This window comes from Crocuta crocuta, unplaced genomic scaffold (assembly GCF_008692635.1).
Source record: "Crocuta crocuta isolate KB4526 unplaced genomic scaffold, BGI_CrCroc_1.0 scaffold217, whole genome shotgun sequence".
Taxonomy (NCBI): Eukaryota; Metazoa; Chordata; class Mammalia; order Carnivora; family Hyaenidae; genus Crocuta; species Crocuta crocuta.
The window spans coordinates 8,076,591-8,097,145 of NW_027532208.1; positions in this window are offsets into that span (position 1 = coordinate 8,076,591).

Consider the following 20,555-nt stretch of genomic DNA (forward strand, 5'->3'; position numbering starts at 1 on the left):
TTCATTCATGAATAGAACACAAAGGAAAAAAGCAGAATACAAAATGTAAAATCTCAACTCCATTTTAAAATGTGAGAGTTTATATGTAAACTTTCATAACATGTACCCAAACCAAACAAGTCCAGAAGTTAATTCAATTAAAATGTTAAGAGTAATTATCTGTTTTATGGATAATTTTTTTCTCCTATATACTTTTCTGTATTTTCTACACAGGCACACATAAACACACGCACACATAGGCATACACTAAAATTTTAATGAGAAATTATTTTCTAAATCCCCACTTCCAGCTCACAGCTTCGATTGTTTCATAGGCCAGCATCTCAAACCAATATATTCAAAGACTAGTCACATATCTTCCACCTAGAGCCTGCCTGCCCTTCTCTGTTCTATTTCATGGTACAAAGTCCTCTCATAAATTCAGTCATTTCAACTTGTTTCTTTGTCCCCATGTCCAGTCAACAGTCCTGATGGAAATGAGTTTCAATTCATGGGAAACAATATTACTGCAGAAAGCTCTAGAATAATAATCTCAAGCAGCAATGAATAGCTAGAGAATGAAAAATCGTTTTTCTCCAGGTCAGAATTACAGAAGATAACTACAAAGAGGAAGCAATGCCCTTGGCATAGAACCAGATTGTGCCAGAGGTAAAGAGGCAGACTTGGGGAGAGGGCCAAAGCTGGACAACAGCCCAGGGGAAAAACTACTGAGCAGACTGAGAGTCAAGAGGCTGGGGACTTAATGACCCTCTATTCTCGTTGGTACTTATACATGAAAACAAGGAAAAATATGTAGTAAGATAAAACTTTAAATGGCACTACGGTATAAATTTGTTTTACTGACAAAACTGGCATTAAATGATGGTTGACGTGAATACTACACACTACCAACTTTTTACATATAATCAACCAGCTCTGAATGATAAGGTCATACCTTTTTATTTTAACGCTCTTTTAAAAATAGGTACTAGGGACGCCTGGTGCTTTAGTGGGTTGAGCATCTGACTTCGGCTTAGGTTACAATCTCATGGTTCAGGAGTTTGAGCCCTGCATCAGGCTCTCTGCTGATGTCAATGTGGAGCCCACTTCAGATCCTCTGCCCCCCACTCCCTCTGCACCTCCCTTGTTCACACTCTCTCAAAAATAAACATTAAAAAAATCATAAGTCAGTCACAAAAATACTAAGAATATTGTATGACTCCACTTTTATTAAGTATCTAGGGTAGTCAAATTCAAAATGGGTTACTGCCAGAGGTAAAGGGGAGGAGGAAATGGAAGAGTTGTTTAATTGGAATGAAAAAGTTCTGAGGGCACCTGGGTAGCTCAGTTGGTTAAGCATCGGACTCTTGGTTTTGGCTCAGGTCATGATCTCATGGTTTGTGAGTTCGAGCCCCACATCAAGCTCTGTTCTGACAGTGTGGAGCCTGCTTGGGATTCTTTCTCTTTCTCAAAATAAATAAATTAACTAAAAAAAATTTTTTTTTTAATTCTGGAGATTGGTTATACAATGATGTGAATAAACACAGCTGTACTGAATTGTATACCTGAAATGCTTAATACAGTACATTTTATATTATGTGCATTTTGCCATTATAAAAAAAATTTTAATTTAAAAGTATGAGAGTATTCAAGGAAAGTATCTCCCATTTTGTCCCCGAGCCACCAACTTCTCCTCAGAGAGCCAGCATTAATATATTTTTTATACTTCCAGAAATATTCTATTTATATACTTTATGTAAATGACTTAAAAATATACCCACACAGAAATACAGTTCATCCTTGAACAACACAGGTTTGAACTTTGCAGGTTTAGTTATCATAAAATTTTTTTGATGAATTGTATAGTACTGTAAATGTATTTTCTCTTCCTCTTAAACATTTTTTCCCTAGCTTAACTTAGAATATAGTATAGAACACATATAATATACAAAATACGTGTTAATTCACTGTTTATATTATCAGTAAGTCTTCCAGTTAACAGTAGGCTATTAGCAGCTAAGTTTTGGAGGAGTCAAAAGTTACACACTGGAAATACAAATCAAAACTACAATGACCTCATCCTAGTCAGAATGGCTAGTATGGAAAACGCAAGAAATAACAAGTGTTGGCAAGGCTGTGGAGAAAATGGAACCCTCCACGTCACGCACTATTGGTGGGAATGTAAATCAGTGCAGCTGCTATGGAAAACACTAGTTTTCCTCAAAAAATTATAAATTCTGTATGATCCACTAATTCCGCTGCCAGGTATTCACCCAATGAAAACACTAGTTTCAAGATATATACACTCCTATTTAACTGCACTATTATTTATAATAGTTAAGACTTGAAGGCAATTGCCCATACATGGATGGATAAAAAAAACAAAGAGATGTATATATATGCACACTGAAATATGACTCGGCCATAAACAAGAACAAAATCTTGCTATAAGTGACAACATGGATGAACCTCGAGGGTATCATGCTAAGTGAAATCAGAGAAAGACAAATATCACAAGATTTTACTTAAAGGTGGAATCTAAAAAACAAAAGAAAAAAATAAACAGAAAAATTCTCACAAATACAGAGCAAAGGGGGATGGGCAAAACAGGTGAAGGAAATTAGGAGGTACAAACTTTCAGTTATTAAAAAAAGTCACAAACAGGGATGAAAAGTATAGCAAAAGGAATGCAGTCCATAATATTACAACAATGTTGTATGGTGACAGAGTGTACCTGCACGTATAGAATTGTGGATTCATTCTTTGGTACACCTGAAATACAACACTGAATGTCAAGTATACTTCAATTTTAAGAAATGCAACTAGTACTACACAGGTGATCAGTACCCCTAACCCCCATGTTGTTCAAGGGTCAACTGTATTAGCACACTACACAGATCATTCATGCCCCTTGCTAGGTCTTTTTAAAATATCTTAAGAGATGTTGCTAAATTAGTTCACAAAGAACTTCCTTTCACTTTTTAAGAGCTGCTATTAATTCACTATACGACAATACCATTAATTATTTCACCAGCTCCCCAATGACAGGTAATTAGGTTTTGTCCAAACTCTTATTATTATAAGCAGGGCAATGAATGTGTTCATACTATTTAACTGCCACATATAGGAGTGTATATGTACATGTATGTGTGTTTTTACAAGCACAGAAAAGAACTGCCAAAAAATAAAAGGGTAGGTGCATTCTTTATGACTGTGCATATACATCCTATTTTTATTTACTTAAAATTTGTTACTGAATTATAGCATACATTCAGAAAAGTACACAAAACCTAAGTTTATAGCTTGATGAATTTTCCCAATGTAAGCACAACTGTGTAACCAGGACGCACATTAGGATACAGAATACTAGTATTCTGTGATACCTAATGGTATCACTCACCATTATGGTTGTAAGAACCATCTATTTTTGTGTGTAAATTCTAACTCATTCATTCCTTGTTCTCTGTAATATTCTACTGTGTAAACACATCATAATTTATTTATCCTTACTACTCTTGAAGTACATACATTTTTAATTTTAATGGATATTATAAAACTGCTCTTCAGAATTTAGAATCCTACCATTACTATATGGAACTTGATATTTCTCTACATCTTAGCCAAGTTAATCAAAATTTTTTTATTTCTGCCAATCTAATACATTAAAAACGTTTCAGTATAGTTTCAATGTGCTCTTCTCTTATTATGGCTGAAATTTCCTGCTTTAAGAACTATTTGTGTTTATTTTCAACTGTCTTTTTTTTTTTAAGTTTATTTATTTATTTTGAGAGAGAAGAGAAGTAGAGAGAGAACCCAAGCAGCTTCCATACTGTCAGCACAGAGCCCAATACAGGGCTTGAACTGAAGAACCATGAGATCACTACCTGAGCTGAAATCAAAAGTTTGGGATGCTTAACTGACTGAGCCACCCAAGTGCCCCTATTTTCAACTGTCTTTGAATGTCCTGTACCCACTTGTCTTATTGAGTTATTGGTCTTTCCTGTATTTATTTAAAAGGACTCTTGAGGAGCCTGAGTGGCTCAGTCGGTTGGGCTTCTGGCTTTGGCTCAAGTCATGATCTCACAATTTGTAGGCCCGTATCGGGCCCTGTGCTGACAGCTCAGAGCCTGGAGCCTCCTGTGGATTCTGTGACTCCCCCTCACTCTGCCTCTCCCCTGCTGGTGCACTCTCTCTCTCTCTCTCTCAAAAATAAATAAAAACATTTTAAAAAATAATATATAAATAAATGGACTCCTGTCTTTTCCTTTTACTTAAAGGAAGCTAGCTACTTGAAAATGATGCATGGCAAATATTTTTTCAGTTTATCTTTGACGTTCCAACTTCATTTATGCTAGTTTTTGCCATGCATAGGTTTTGTCTGTCTTTACACAAATTCATCAACTTTTTTCTTTATGGTTTCTGAGATTTTATAAAACTTAGAGCAACTAGAACTCTCATATGTTGCTAGTGGGAATGTAACCTGGTACACTCACTGTGGAAAACAGTTTGGCAATATATACTAAAATTAAACATATATGTAGCCCTATCAGTTCCACTCAATTCCAAGAACAAATGAGTACTTAACACCCACCAAACACATACAAGAATGTTCTAAGCAGTTTTATTCATTTTAACGCAAAAAAAAAAGTAAACAATCAAAAATTTCTATCGATGATAAACTGTGGCATATTAACACACTACTATACAACAATAAAAAAAAACTGCTACATGCAACATAAATCTCATGAATCTAATGTTATGCGAAAGAAGCTAGACACAAAAGAAGACTTAATATTTTGATTTATTTGAAGATCAAAAACGGACAAAACTAATCGATGGATAGAGGCCCAAAAAGTGGTTACCACTGAGGGGGGTGGTATTGATTAGGGAGCAAATATAAGGGAAATTTTGGGGGTGCTAGAGCGAGTCTATTTCCTGATCTAGGTGATAGATCCTGTGTGTACAGATACATAAAACTTACTGGTCCTTTAAAATACGGAAAGGGAGAGAGGCAAACCATGAGAGACTCTTGAATGCTAACAAAAACTGAGGACTGATGGATNCTTCTTTAAAGTGAGATGACAAACTAGCTTTCTTTCTTCTCAAATGTAGCTGACCAACTACTTATTAAAGAATTCATGGTTTTCCTTTTCATTACATGTAACATTTCTATAAATGAGGTCATGGCACTACTCTCAGCTCTGTTCCGGGGATAACCTACCTACTCCGGCACTTTATCATTTTAGCTTTAGCACTGACTTTCGCAGCACTAATTCCCCTTTGTAAATTATTGATTTTCATATTTATTATGAAAAATTCCATTTCTGTTCTTTCATATAAACTTTAGCCACTCTGACATAATGCTGCCTTGTGACTGAGGACTTTTCTTTTAGGCCTATTAAAACAGCTCTTTTAGCATATGTACGAGTTGTGCTTATAATAAAAGGAAAATAAGTAAAATAAATTGGTTAAGATGTTCATAAATAAAACTTCTTCAACACTACCACATGGCCAGAAGTGACTGGAACATATCTTCAATTTTAAGGCATATCTCAATTAAAATTTTTTTTAATATTTATTTTTGAGAGAGAGAGAGAGAGAGAGAGAGAGGGAGGGATATCGTGCACGAGTGGGGGAGGGGCAAAGAATGAGAGGGAGACAGAATCCAAAGCAGGATCCAGGCTCTGAGCTGTCAGTCCGGAGCCCGACCCAGGGCTGGAACCCACAAGCCATGATATCATGACCTGACCCAAAGTCAGACGCTTAACCAACTGAGCCACCCAGGTACTTCAAGGCATATCTCAATTTTAGAAATGACAAAACGCAAAAGTGTATTTAGCAATATGCAATATGACAGTCTAGAGGGGATAATGACATCTTTCCAATATGACAGTTATCCTATCCAAGAACAAGTTGTTCAGCATTTATCCAATTTTATGTCCCTCGGTAACATTTCACATTTTTCAGTGATATCCTGTCTTCTTGTTAAATTTTTTTAAAGGTATTCTTATATAGAGTTTTTTTACTTTAAAAATTCTGTTAGGAAGATGTGCAAAACCTCTGTTTAGAAATCTACAAAACATTATTGAGAAAAACTTGAAGACCAAAACACACAGAGAGACAATGTTCATGCCCTGGAAGACTCAACTGTGTAAAGATTTCAATTATCCCTAAACTTTTTCAATACCAATTCCAATCAAAATCCTAACAAATATTCTTGTGGAACCTTACATGCTGATTCTAAAATGTATATACAAATGCAAGGGGCCAAAAATAACCAAGACTTATTATCTACTGTTTATCAGGATTTATAAAACTATGCAGTAACTCTCAAACTTGAGATTCTAAAGAGCTTTAGTTTATGTGATTTTTATCTATTTATCACATTTGAAATTAAAACAGAAAACTGAAATATTCGTTCATTTCAAATAACAAGAAACCCATTACATATTAACAGAAATAAATTCTTTATGAAAAATCAGTTTTCCATAACAAAAACTTAGTGAAGAATCGTATCTGGCTTAAAAAGAGACAGTTGGTTTCTCATACCTGCTTTTGTATTAAATCTGTTTCAAAACCACATGTCACACAGCCTCTAGAAAACCTACTGTACACTCATGAGAGAATGAGGGCAAATAATATCTTACTATTACTGACAATAGTTTTGACCTCAAAGACCCTATCGGCCCAGGAGAACTGAAAGGGACCCACATGGCTTCAAGAGAACAACTGAAATAGAGTAGCTAAGACAGTGGCACGCTAGTGCAAGGACAAACAGAAGAATGGAACAGAGGAGCCCAGACAAACCCTTATGTACACAGTCACCTGTTTTATGAAAAAAATGACTCTACAGAACAAGGGAGAATGATCTTAAACTGGTGCCACAATAATATTAACTGGATAGTTATTTAGGAAAAAAAATCAAGCTGATCTCCATCTCAGACCATTAACAAAAATTCCACATAGATTGTTTATCTAAATAGGAAAGGAAAAGTGTAAGAGAAAATATCTTCATAAAGAATATCTTCAACACCAGGATACAAAAAGCTGATTATAAAGGAGGTTAACTATGTTAAAATTAATAATTTCTGTTAATCAAAACATACTTTTAAGAAAATACAAAGGCAAAGCAAGCCATAGAGTGGAAGAGAATATCTGCAACACAGATTATCTGAAAAACTATGTATGTATACACATATCTTATAATATACATATATACACATACATACATAGACACATGTGTGTATATATACACACATATATACACACACAGATATATCTTAAAATGTCTTAAAATGAATAAGACAAAGAAAGAACACCAGGTAGAAAAATGGGCAAAAGACTTTAATGAGACTTTAATGAGCCTTTCAAAGAGAAGATCTCTAACTGGCCAATAAACACAGGAAAGACTGCTCAACCGCATTAGTAATTAGGAAATGCAAATTAAAACCAAATCACAGTGTTAAATGGAACAACCACTTAGGGAAACTGTTCTATAGTTTCTAACAAAATTAAATACCTACTCTATGACCCAAAAATCCATTCTTCAATATATACCCCAGAGAAATGAGTGTGTGAGTGTGTGTGTGTATAAAATCATACAATGGCACTAAGCAATAGAAAAAGAATAACTGATAAAACCAACAACTTGGGTGAACTGCCAAAAACCATCACTATGCTGGGCAAAAGAAGCCAGACACAATAGAGTGCATACTGTTATGAGTCCCTTTACATGAAGTTCAAGAATAGAAAAAGCAAACTTACAGTGACAGAAGTCTAAACAGTATTGTCAGAACAATAGCTTTTGACTGAAAAGGAGCATGAGAAAACTGTCTAAGATGTAGGGATGTTCTTTTGAGTAACACACATACATACGTAAAAAAATTTTCAATCTGTACGTTTAAGATTTTTGCATTTTACTGTATATGAAATACACCTCAGTAGCCCACAAAAATCCATTACATATCTACCAGAATGGTTAATAAAATTTAACAGACTGACAATTCCAACACCTGACAAACAGGTGGAATAACAGGAAATCTCATATATTGGTTGGTAGGAATCTAAATTACTGCAATCACTTTGGAATTACCAACTAAAATTGAAGATACACAAAAATGCTCATAGCAGCATTACTCATAATTGCTGCAAAGTGTAAACAATTTAAATGTCCATCCAAAAAAAGAGTGAATAAGTCAATTGTGATTTATCTGTATAACAGAATAGTCAGCAATGACACATAAACTCTAGCTCCATAAAACAAGGATGAATCTCACAAAATAATGTTGACTGAAAGCAGTCAGAATAAAGAATACAAACGAAGCAGTTCCATTTAAATGGAACCATTTACAGAGTTCAAAAAGCAGGAAAAACTAAACCAAGTTTAGATGCAACCTTAGGTAGAAAAGTAAGAAAGTGAGTATCATAAAAGTCAGGACAGAAGTGAGTTCCTCTTGAGGAGGAAGAGTATGTTTGATAAGGAGGGGAGTTAAAGGAAGGCTTTCGGAAGACAGGAGTCTATTTGATAACCTGAATGCTGGTTACAGGCGTTATGCTTTGTCAATTAATACATCAAAAAAGATGCACAGCTCAATGACTCTTCCAAAGGTATGTTACAAATCAGAACAAAAAAGTTTTAAAAAAAAAATCAATGGGACCTGGTGACTGACTGGATTTGGGGGGTGGGGGGTGGAGAAACAACAAAGGACAACTCCCAGGTTTCTGACTTGCACAACTGCTCGCTCGGGTGGTGATGCCTTTCACTGGGATCAGAAACAGCATTTTCAGGGCAAGAATATTAATGAAATCTTGGACACGTTAAATTTATAGTACTCTGGAGACCTCTAAGTAGAGATGTCCAGCAGGCATTGAGATAGGCAGATCTAGAGTTCAAAGGAAAGCGATAAATTTTGAGGCTACAGACATAAATTTCCAGGCTAGAGATATAAGCTTTAAGTTCATTCGTGACTGCATGGGCACAACTGTTTAGAGAAAGAAGACTAACAAGAGGGTAGGGTTGATTCCTGGTAAACCAACATTTAATGGGCAATTACAGGAGGATAAGCCAGTGAAGAAAGCTGAGAAGTAACCAAGTGGTAGGAGGAAAATCAAGAACATGTCATGAACCAGTAAGCAAAGGAAGAGAACGTCTCATGAGTAATAAGTCACCCACTGCAGGTTGATACATACTTAAGAGAGAATATGGCTTATGTGCAATACTCAGCAAGCCAGTTTTTACTCCACCTCTTTCTGGTTGATTTGAGACAAGCAACAACCCAAGAGAAAAACCAATGCTTCTGAGAATGGCTGAAAGTTTCTGTGTTATCTTTAGAAGTGAGCAATCAAGGCCCCTCTTACTGTTCTTTGTCCCTGATTCTCAAGAAGGAAGAGGACAGATTTGAGAGCACTGATTGGGTCTGTGTGATACTGGGTAGAATCGCCATTAGAAGGTCAGCACACGAGTACAGGCTCACTTTTCTGCTTGTTCCACGTGACTGAAGTGGTATGAGAAAGCCCTCAAGAGGGTTTCTCTTCTCTAAGTGAGAGCCAGGGCCAAACCTACCGCTTGGGCAGAAAAGGCCTGAGGCGGGTAGCCAAGGCCAGATCAGCAATCAGCCAAAGCAAATGTGCGCTCTGGTTACATGGCCCTGAGCACTGATAGGAATGAGTTAGAGCCGGCTTCGCTCACATCACAAAGGAAAAATCTAGTCATGTTTGAGAACTGGAAGATGAAAGGGGTCTACCTCACAGCCTGTTTTAGTTTGAAACAATTTAAGCTTAACTAGATTTTTTTCAAAAAAGCATTTCCACATGAACCCAGCTGGGCTCATTACATTCTTTGGTCTTGGGAGTTTGATACCTACGTCTTGGTTAAGAATAAATGCAAAGTTTTCATTTGTAAGTACAAATATTTAATATAGATTTCTTCCTTGCGGGGCCTATAGACTTGAAAATAGTGGATACCGACTAGAGAAAATTGTTCCTGGAATCCCTGACCAGAACACCATAATAAAAATGTCTCAATTTACACCACCACATAAATTACATACAAAACAAGACCACAAAAGGCATCTAGGTTAAAATGATAACAGATTAGCAACTCCAGAATAAATAGATACAATATGTTCCTTGGTGGGAAGACTTGAGTAAAGGTTGACTCCCAAATTCATCTAAAAATTAAGTACAATTCTAATCAAAATCTCATTGGGATGCTTTTTTAGAGCTCATCAAAATAAATTATAAAATTCATCTGACATGGTAAATACATGAGAATAGCCAAGACATTGTTTGAAAATGAGCTTTTTGCCCTATCAGATATCAAATTACTATTTAAAGCCACAGGGCAGAGAGGGACTGTAGTAATGGAAATGTGGGGAAACACAGACAACATGTCACTAGAACAGAGCTGAGAATCCAGAAAGAGGCCCTATAGAATATAAAGAAATTCTTGTGGCATTTCAAATATGGTCAGGTCAATAAATTGGGAGTTCGGCAAAAAAGTTAGATCCCTGCCTCACACCACACACAAAAGTAAATTCCACTCAAACTAAAGGAACTAAATATGAAAAAAAATCAAACAAAATATATAAAAGTTAAAAAAAAAACAACCTTGGGATGCTAGAGATTTTGCTAAACAAGATTAATAAAAGAGAAAAAAAACATATGTTTTAAAATAACAGCTACAGGGGCGCCTGGGTGGCTTAGTCGGTTAAGCGTCCGACTTTCGCTTAGGTCATGATCTCGCGGTTCGTGGGTTTGAGCCCCGCATCGGGCTCTATGCTGACTGCCAGCTCAGAGCCTGGAGCCTGTTTCAGAGTCTGTGTCTCCCTCTCTCTCTGACCCTCCCCTGTTCACACTATCTCTCTCTCTCCTAGAAATAAATATTAAAAAAAAATAAAATAAAATAAAATAAAATAACAGCTACATTTTATGAGCACTTACTTTCGTGCCAGGCGGTGTACTAAGACTGTTTATAGATACTGGTGCATTGGTATACTTCATATTCACAACAGTCCTGAGTTAGATGCTACTGTTACCCTCATTCTATGAAAAGAAAACTGAGATAAAAGAGAGATCAAGTTATGCAGCCAAGATTTCAACCCAGGTACTCTTGCTCTATAGAAGTCTGTGATCTTAACTTTTGGCACAATGCACAAGCAGAAATGAATCAAACTTATAAAACACAGTGTAGGTGAGTATACTCCACCTTAATTCATATTTTGTCATGGACCTTCCACTATTTTACTTCTCAAATACAATGACTAATTTATTTTTTTGTTTTTGAGAGAGAGAGCACAAGCAGGGGAGGGACAGAGAAAGAGAGAGAGAGACAGAGATGCACAGAATCTGAAGCAGGCTCTACGCTCTGAGCTGTCAGTGCAGGCCCAATGCAGGTCTTGAACTCATGAACTGTGAGTGAGATCATGACCTGAGCCGAGTGGGACACTTAACTGACTGAGCCACCCAGATGCTCCTCAATGACTATTTTTTAAAAAGTCTATAGTCACACAACAGTGACAATAGCATCCTTGAAATTCCCCTAAATTATAGATGCTCATAACAAAAGCAACTTTATAGCTTATGATCTAATGGCTTTAACAATTCTTAGTAAAAGAATTTTTTTCCAAATGAAATTTTGTGTGGATCTATAATGAGAAACAGATTAAAGCAGTACTTCATTCTATCATTGTATTTTATTTTTTTAAAGCATTTACAGCTTTCTTTTTTTTTAAGTGTTTTATTTTATTTATTTATTTTAAACAGGCTCCATGCCCAACATGGGGCTTGAACTCACAACCCTGAGGATCAAGAGTCTGATTGATGCTCTACTGACTGAGCCAGCCAGGCACCCCCTTATCAGTATATTTTAAAAGCTTATACCATTTACAATGAAGGTGTTCTGATTAACACAAACTTTTTTTTTTATTTTTTTACATTTACTTATTTTTGAGAGACAGAGTAAGACAGAGCATGAGTGGGGGAGAGGCAGAGAGAGAAGGAAACACAGAATCCGAAACAGACTCCAGGCTCTGAGCAAGCATTCGGCACAGAGCCTGATGCGGGGCTTGAACCCACGAGCTGTGAGATCATCACCTGAGCCAAAGTCAGATGCTCAACCAATGGAGCCACTCAGGCGCCCCAACACAAACTTTAAGTTTCAGATGATTAGGGCAGTCAGACTTGTTCTGTTTTGATTGCACAGTATCAAGAAAAGCCTGATCCAAAGAGATTAGCAGTTGCAAATGATAAAGAGGTTTTTTGTTATTTTTTTAATAGTATATTAATGTTATCTAAGGATTTTATTTTACCTGTCCAGAAGTCTAAGTAGAAGAATATTACTAAATTAAATCTCTAATAATAAATCTTAAAATATATAGTAATCATGACATATTATGCATAAAGCAGCCACATGTAATAGCATAAGGCAATGAGTTTCGTAACAGTGAATTTGCTGATATAATTTTACATGAGCAAACAAGCAATGGCCTAAATTTTTAAAATACCTATATAAAGCTATAATTCTTCTAATCAATAGTATTTTTTAGAATTCAAGTATATATACAAAGAAAGCAAGAAACTCTAAGGATTGTTACCCTGAATGGTGGTATTATGGATAATTTTAATTTTTTTAAACTCTATCTTAAGAGAGAGAGAGTGCACAAGCAGGGAAGAGGCAGAGAGGCAGAAAGAGAGACAAGATCCCAAGCAGGCTCCACACCAGCAGCATGGAACCCAACACGGGCCAATACCCTGAACCGTGAGATCATGACCTGAGGCAAAATCGAGTCAGACACTTAAGGGACTGAGCCACCCAAGTGCCCTGGGATAATTTTAATTTTGTCCTTTTGCTTATTTTCCTTCAAATATTCTAAATATGTTACTTTTCCCCTCTTTTTTTTAATTTTTATCTCAAAATAACTATAAATCACAGAGATTTGCAAGAAATGCACAGGATGGTTTCCAGAACACTTTACCAACCCCTCCCCCAAGGTTAATATCTTGCGTAACTATAGTACAATATCACAATGAAAAGACTAATTTTCTTTTTTTTTTTTGAAAGAGAGAGGGAATGAGCAAGGGACAGGCAAAAAGAGAAGGGTCAGAGGATCCAAAGCAGGCTCCATGCTGAGAGCAGAGAGCCCAACACAGGACCGGAACCCACAAACCTCAAGATCATGACCTGAGCCAAACAAAGTCGGACATTCAACCAATTGCCATCCTGGTACTCCCAGGAAACTAAACTTAGTACAATGTAGAGTCTCTTGAGATTTCACTAGTTTCACCTGCGTGTGTGTGTGTGTGTGTGTGTGTGTGTGTGTGTTTCTATGCAATTTTATCACATTTGTAGCTTTTGTAACCACAAGTGAAATACAGAACTGTTCCTTTCCCATGAAGCTCCCTCAAGCTACCTGCCTTAACCAAGTCACCCCTTCCTCCATTTTGAACTCCCTGGCAACTACTAATCTGTTCTCCATCACTATAATTTTGCTATTTCAATAATGCTATATTTTTGCAATCATACAATATGCAACTAGTTAAAACTGGCACTTATTTTCACCTAGCATAACTATCCTGTGAGATAACCTGGCAGTAGAAATCAGTGGTCTTTACTGTGTTAAAAATTGAGCATGTTATACATCTGAGCATATATAAATGTTTATAATGTTTTAAAGTTTAACATGTTAAAATGTAAATCAAATGCTTCTGAAATCCCTGCTGTACCGCCACATAACTAAGAGTTGGGAGAACGAGGGGCGCCTGGGTGGCTTAGTCGGTTAAGCGTCCGACTTTCGCTTAGGTCATGATCTCGCGGTTCGTGGGTTCGAGCCCCGCGTCGGGCTCTGTGCTGACTGCCAGCTCGGAGCCTGGAGCCTGTTTCAGTCTGTAACTCCCTCTCTCTCTGACCCTCCCCTGCTCACGCTGTCTCTCTCTCTCTCCTAGAAATAAATAAAAATATTAAAAAAAAAAAGAGTTGGGAGAACGAATTTTGAAGACGGATAATCTAATACCAATCTATTGCAACTGAATACAAATACTATATAGAAGAGAAACCCAAGACTCAGTGCCTATCAGTTTCATCCATGTTTACAAGAACACATGGTTTATAAGAATGTCTGGTTTTGCCTTTTTCTGGACAAGCTCTAGATTCCAGTCCTTTCCCAACCCAGTTGGGTCTATCTTACATTCAAATATGCCCCACACTAGTCTCCCCAAATGGCCACTGTTTTCTGCCTTTCTTCATACTGTCCCCTAGAGTCTTCCAAACTGTCAAGGAAATGAGTCCCTGTTAAATTCCTACCTCTGTATGGTGATTTAGCCAGCACCACACCCCAGGCCCGATTCTCCTGACTCCATGTACAGTAGATTCATGACTCATCTCTCTCAGAAAGGGCTATCCAACCCTAGTACAAATTCAAACTAACTTTTTCCCCTCCCCGCCTCAGGTGCCCTTTATCTCCTTTTCCTTGGCAATTATGTTGAAGTGTTCCTGATAGCTCACCCCACTGCATACCTGTTCACTAGGTGTGACAAACTCCTTATCTTCACAAGTTTAGGATTAGAAGGCAAACACTGCAGAAACTTACTTCTTATATACCATGCCTTCATAGTAATGTCCTTTTCCAAAAAGATTGCTCTAAAAAAGTAAAAGCTATAATGCAAACTCCAGGCATTTCTGGCATACAGATGTGAAAAAAAATGAAATCAATGTTTGCATAGTTTAAAAAATTTGGCTGATATGGGCATCACTCTGTCAATATTAGATAACTCAATCTAATATTGAGACAGACTGCTTGGGTTAGAATCAGGCCTGTGACATCATATTATCTAAATCAAGTTTTATATTTTGTGTACCTCAGTTTTCTCATCTGTAAAATGGTGATAAAAGTACCTCATAGGACTGTTATGAGAATTAAATAATAGAAGTAAAGCAATGAGAACACTGCTTAGCACACAGGTTTCACAGTTATCTCTAACACGTGGCAGTATGGTCACCCTTTGTGGGTATGTCTCTTTTCCTCTTGTCCTCTAAGTTTGTACTGATTCTGAGATTTCCATACCCAGAAACAATAGTGATATAAGAACGTATATTTTATTTATTAGATTCATATCAATTAGTCAAAACGAACTACTAGAACAAATTTTGTTTTACATACTAGCAAGTATTAACATCGCAACAAATATGAATGTAAGCACTTAAAATATGTGATGGAAAGAATGCTAGCAAGAAGTAAGGTACACGTCAGGATATATGACAATTTATGTTTAAAAATGGGAAGAATAATACGGTCATATTTATGCCTGTATGTGCATAAAACGGCCCTGGAAAGTTTCACAACTGCTGATGCAGAAGGAGAACCACATGTCTGGGTGACAGGGTTATGAAGGAGATTATTTACCATATATGCTTTACTATCTTTGAATTTCAAGTAGCAAATGCATTATCTATATAAGAATTTAACTGAAAAAAAAAAATGTAGGCAGGGCCTCTAAACAAATACTCTGGAAGCCAGGCTTCTTCTGGTTCCAATCTGCCCTAACTGTGTTACCTTGGGCAAGTTGCTTAACCTCTGAGTCTGGTGGACTAAGCGAGGAGCACCAAAGACTTCTCGGTTCTATTCTAAAAATTTTAAGATCTCAGGGAGCCTGGCTGACTGAGTCAGTAGAGCATGTGACTCTTGATCTCAGGCTCATGAGTTCAAACCCCACACTGAGCAGGAATGCCTACTTAAAAAAAAGAAAAAAGAAAAAAAAAGTAAGATTTTAACAAAAGGGGTAGTAAGGAAATGGCACTACTACTTTTTTTTACCATGAGAGGTACTAATACAACCTTTTGCAAAAGAAGGCAACTTTTTGAGAAGTTGATAGCTTTCAAATACTGTTTTACAGCTTTTAATAATGTAGAGTTGTTGAGCCTATTAATCTTTAAAGATAACTTGTATTATTCTTAACAACAACAACAAAAAAAACAACCCTTTCTTGGAAGGGGGTCTAATGTAACTTGCAGAAAATACCTATAAAGAATATTCTGCATATCATATTGTTTCTCTTACCACACTTCTGAAATTGCTTTAAATGGACTTTAAGTCTTTATACTATGGCTTGGAGTGAGCAATAAAGTAAAATAATTTACATTTAAAATACATAAATGACTATACCTTAAACAAAAAACTTACACTGCTAAAAAGCATTTATTATCAAATACTGAAAAAAAAAAAAGTAACATCTCCAATCAACAGCAACAGCCATAATTGAGTACATAATTTATTCCAGGTACCATCCAGGTATTTATTCCTCATATCATCGTCAATCCCACCATTCTCTGGCAAAGCAGGTTTTAACAGCCCCATTTAACATAAGTGGTAATGGAGGCTCCCTGAAGATAAGTGACCAGCTTGAGGCCACAGTCTAACGAGCAACAGAGGTAGGAGCCCACCCAGAATCTTTGGACCTGAGCTTTGCATAAAACAGGGGCTACTTAATGTTGGCTGCAAGGCTGGTGCAGGTTTGCAACACTTTTTACTTATTTATATAAAAATATGGGGGCGCCTGGGTGGCTCAGTCAGTTAAACGTCCCACTTCGGCTCAGGTCATGATCTCACAGTTCATGGGTTCAAGCCCCGCGTTGGGCTCTGTGCTGACAGCTCAGAGCCAGGAGCCTGCTTTGGATTCTGTATCTCCCTCTCTCTCTGACCCTCCCCTGCTCATGCTGTCTCTTTCCGTCTCTCAGAAATAAAAATAAATAGATAAAAATGAAGTTTATTTTTAAAAAAAAGGTAAAAATGAGGAAAAATAATAATAAAGCAAACTTTTTAATAAAGCTAAATGACCCAATTTCATTTCATTTTATTTTAGAGAGAGACGGTGCAAGTGCGGGAGGGGGCAGAGGGAGAGAGAATCTAAAGCAAACTCAGCAGGGCCCAACGCAGGGCTCCGAGTAGAGTAGAAAGTAGAAATCAAGAGTGAATATTCAACCGAGAGCCACCCAGGGGCCCCTAAATGATTCAATTTAGAGGTCTTTTATTCTGAAATTCTGCCCTCTCAAATTATGAGTTAAAATATCCTTTTTTAAAAATGAAATGATGGTAAAAGTAGCTAGTGATATGCTGCTGTTTTTATTGGTTACACCTGGCAAAACAAAAAAAACCAAAAAAATTGGTAACTTCCACTGCACCCAATGGGGAGGAGGGGATAATTCTTCTTTTAAAAAAAATTCTAAGTTTATTTATTTGGCAAGAGATAGTGACAGTGCGAGTGGGGGAGAGGCAGAGAGAGAGGATCCCAAGCAGGCTCTGTGCTGCCAGCACAGAGCCCCATGTGGGGGCTTGAACCCACGAAACCTCAAGATCATGACCTGACCCAAAACCAAGAGTTGGATGCCCAACCGAGCCACTTAGGTGTCCTTTTCTTTTCTTTTAATTTTTATTTGAGAAAGAGAGCACACTCAGGGGTGAGGGGCAGAGGGAGAGAGGGAAGGAGAGAGGAAGGGGGAAAGGGAGAGAGAGAAAGGGAAAGGGGAGAGAGAAAGGAGAGAGAAGGAGGGGGCAGGGGAGAGAGAAAGAATCTTAAGCAGCTCCATGCTCAGCACAGAGCCTGAAGCAGGGCTTGATCCCATGACTCTGGGATCATGACCCAAGATAAAATCAAGAGTCAGATGCTCAACCAACTGAACCATCCAGGTGCCCCAATAATTTCTTTTGGAATTCAAAGTCTGGAAACTATTCCCTTAAGACAATGATACCTTCCTAAATACTAGAGGACTTTACAAACACACAACTCCACCTAAAATTCTCTCTTTAATCTCTATTCTGTTTTGATTAAGACACTGAAGGATTGAGAAATGAGAACAAAGTGGGTTTTAGCAATCCAAAGTCACATGAGTTAACTATGGGGTGGGGGGTGGGGGCCTTCCTCAGGATTCTTTTCATCAGGTAACTTTTCTCATCTTTTATCTGCAATTTGACTCACTCTAACATGGGCTCAGACTTTCTTTTCCTAAAATAGTCACATTTTTAATACTTCTACTAAGTGGCAATCAATACTTCAGACAAATAAAAAAGAATAACTTGAGGTCTCCAATAATCCAATTTTATTCAAAGCCTTTCTGAAGACATAAAAACTTTTAACGATGTTTATTCTACCTACATCCAAAAAAATTTTTTTTGGTCTATAAATCAGACNACACACACACACACACACACGGTATATGTATATATATAATTATATTTGTAAGGCAAATAAGCTATTTATTCCTTTTGTTAGTCATGTTTTATTTCTTACCTACCCTCTTTAAGCAAGGATCAAATTTAAAATATTTTATGTAACTAAAAGTTAGTTGCAGTCACAACATTAAATTCACATTTAAAACTCCAGTTCTAGGGGCACCAGGGGTGGCTCAGTTGGTCAAACATCGAATTTGGCTCAGGTCATGATCTCACAGTTAGTGAGTTCGAGCCTCGAGTTAGCTCTGTGCTGACAGCCCTGAGCCAGCAGCCTGCTTCAAATTTTGTGTGCCTCTGTCTCTCTGTCTGGCCCTCCCCACTATTCTCATTCTCTCTCTCTCTCTCTCTCTCTCGCTCTCAAAAACAAATAAAACATTTAAAAAAAAAAATTTTTTTAGGGGCGCCTGGGTGGCTTAGTCGGTTAAGCGTCCGACTTTCGCTTAGGTCATGATCTCACGGTNTTAGTCTTACTTATATATACTTAGTATACTTACATATACATTTAATATGCTATTTGATGTTATTTATATTACTTTATGGTGCTTTATTAAAAAAAATTTTTAAAGCACAAAACCTAGAACTTATAGGATATGTAACAGAAAATACGTAGAGTCTATACATATTACAGGGTTTAAAACATGCCTTCTCAAAGGAAAATCAATTTTAAGAACTTAACCATACAGTTTGGATAACATAAAGCACTCTTTCCACGCCCACATGTTAAAAGGCCCAGTTAAATTTATTACAGACTACAGTGTTTTCAAAATCTAAAACCGGTAATAATTCTGCCTAAACTCATGCTAATCTAATATCAAAAGTTATTTTTATTTCTTCTTTTTAAAAATTACTCGAAATATATTGCTGGATAGTCTTTTCACTACGTATTTATTCAACTAACTCTGGGTGCAAGCTACTTTTAAGTGTAAAAGTCCTTTCCAATGGAAGTGAAAAGAACATAAAAATGTTTGCATAAAATACACTCAGTGGCTCTCAAAGGGACGCTGAGTCTATTAAGCCTATTAACTTGGTTCAAAATACCCAATCAAAAATGTTAGCTTTTTGTCACATTGATATATTTTAACTGTTAACTAATATCTACATTTTAAACGCATTGTGTTTAATGTAGCAATAATGATGACTATTTTCCCCACTAATGCAACAGGATTTTAAGGGCAAACGGGATAGAGCTGTCTAAGTGGAAAAGACTGGCAGCCTATAGTTTGTAAACAGTAACAAGACAAACTCCAGTGCTTGCTCCTTCATGTAATCACCAATATGTAGGTCAAAATAAACTAGTGAGCTCTACATTACTATCTACCTAGCAATTACAGATCAACAGGAGGGCAAGAAACTGCTCAAACAGGACTACTGTTAAGAAATGCAAATACTAAGCATTGTATGTCTTTATAAAAACTGTAACCTATCAATTCTGAAATCATTTTTCACTTTTGCTACTTTTAATGAACCCTCCTCACTAATTAAAAAAAAAAAGGCAGCCACTTTAAGATGTAAATTCCTCTTTTTTTCCAAAGTAACTTGCCTTGGAAAATCTAATGCAGAAAATAGAACAGATAAATCACTACAACATTTTTAAAAACCTAAAGTTATCAGTAAGAAAACAAAAAACAATCCCTCCACTTAGACAACGCGTGTATTTTTAATCTTCTATGGGTATCCCCTTATACTAATCAACAACGTTTAAAAGTCACCAAATGCCCCAAACATTACCACTACACATGACATACTCCCTTTTACTCAAATGAAGCTTAAACTAGACCCAAACTCAGGCCAATTTCCCCTCTCAGGCACACTGAAATATACGAGGGGGAATCCAAGAAATCAGATATGTTAAGTACCGGTATCTTCTTCCAGAGTAGGGTCAAATTCGTGTTTGCCTGCAAATGTCACCGTCTCAAGAAGTCTGCAAATTCTCATTAGCGCTAGAGAGTACAAAGAGGCCCGACCACAGAAACACCTGTCCTAGCACCGAGAAGACAGTGGGAAATGCAACCCCCCAAGCCCACGCCGGCCGCACAGCCTCCGGCTGCAGCGAGCNACCTCACCGCTCCCTCGGCAGGGTCCCACACTCCCGACCCGCCTTCCCCGGCGAGAACCAGGAAATCTGTCAAGCCGGCCGGGACCCACCCTCCGCGAACCCCTCTCGCTCCTTCCCAGCCCGGCCCCAGACTGCCCAACTGCTCCCGGTCCGCTCCGGCCTCCCGGCTGCACTCTGCCACCTCATCCCTCCTCGTCGGTCTCGCGGCCCCGCCACCTCCACCCCCGGGAGCCTGGACTCGGGCCGCCCCCCGGGCCGGAGCCCCCTGCCGCCGCCCCCGTCCCTGGCCAGGCCTGCAG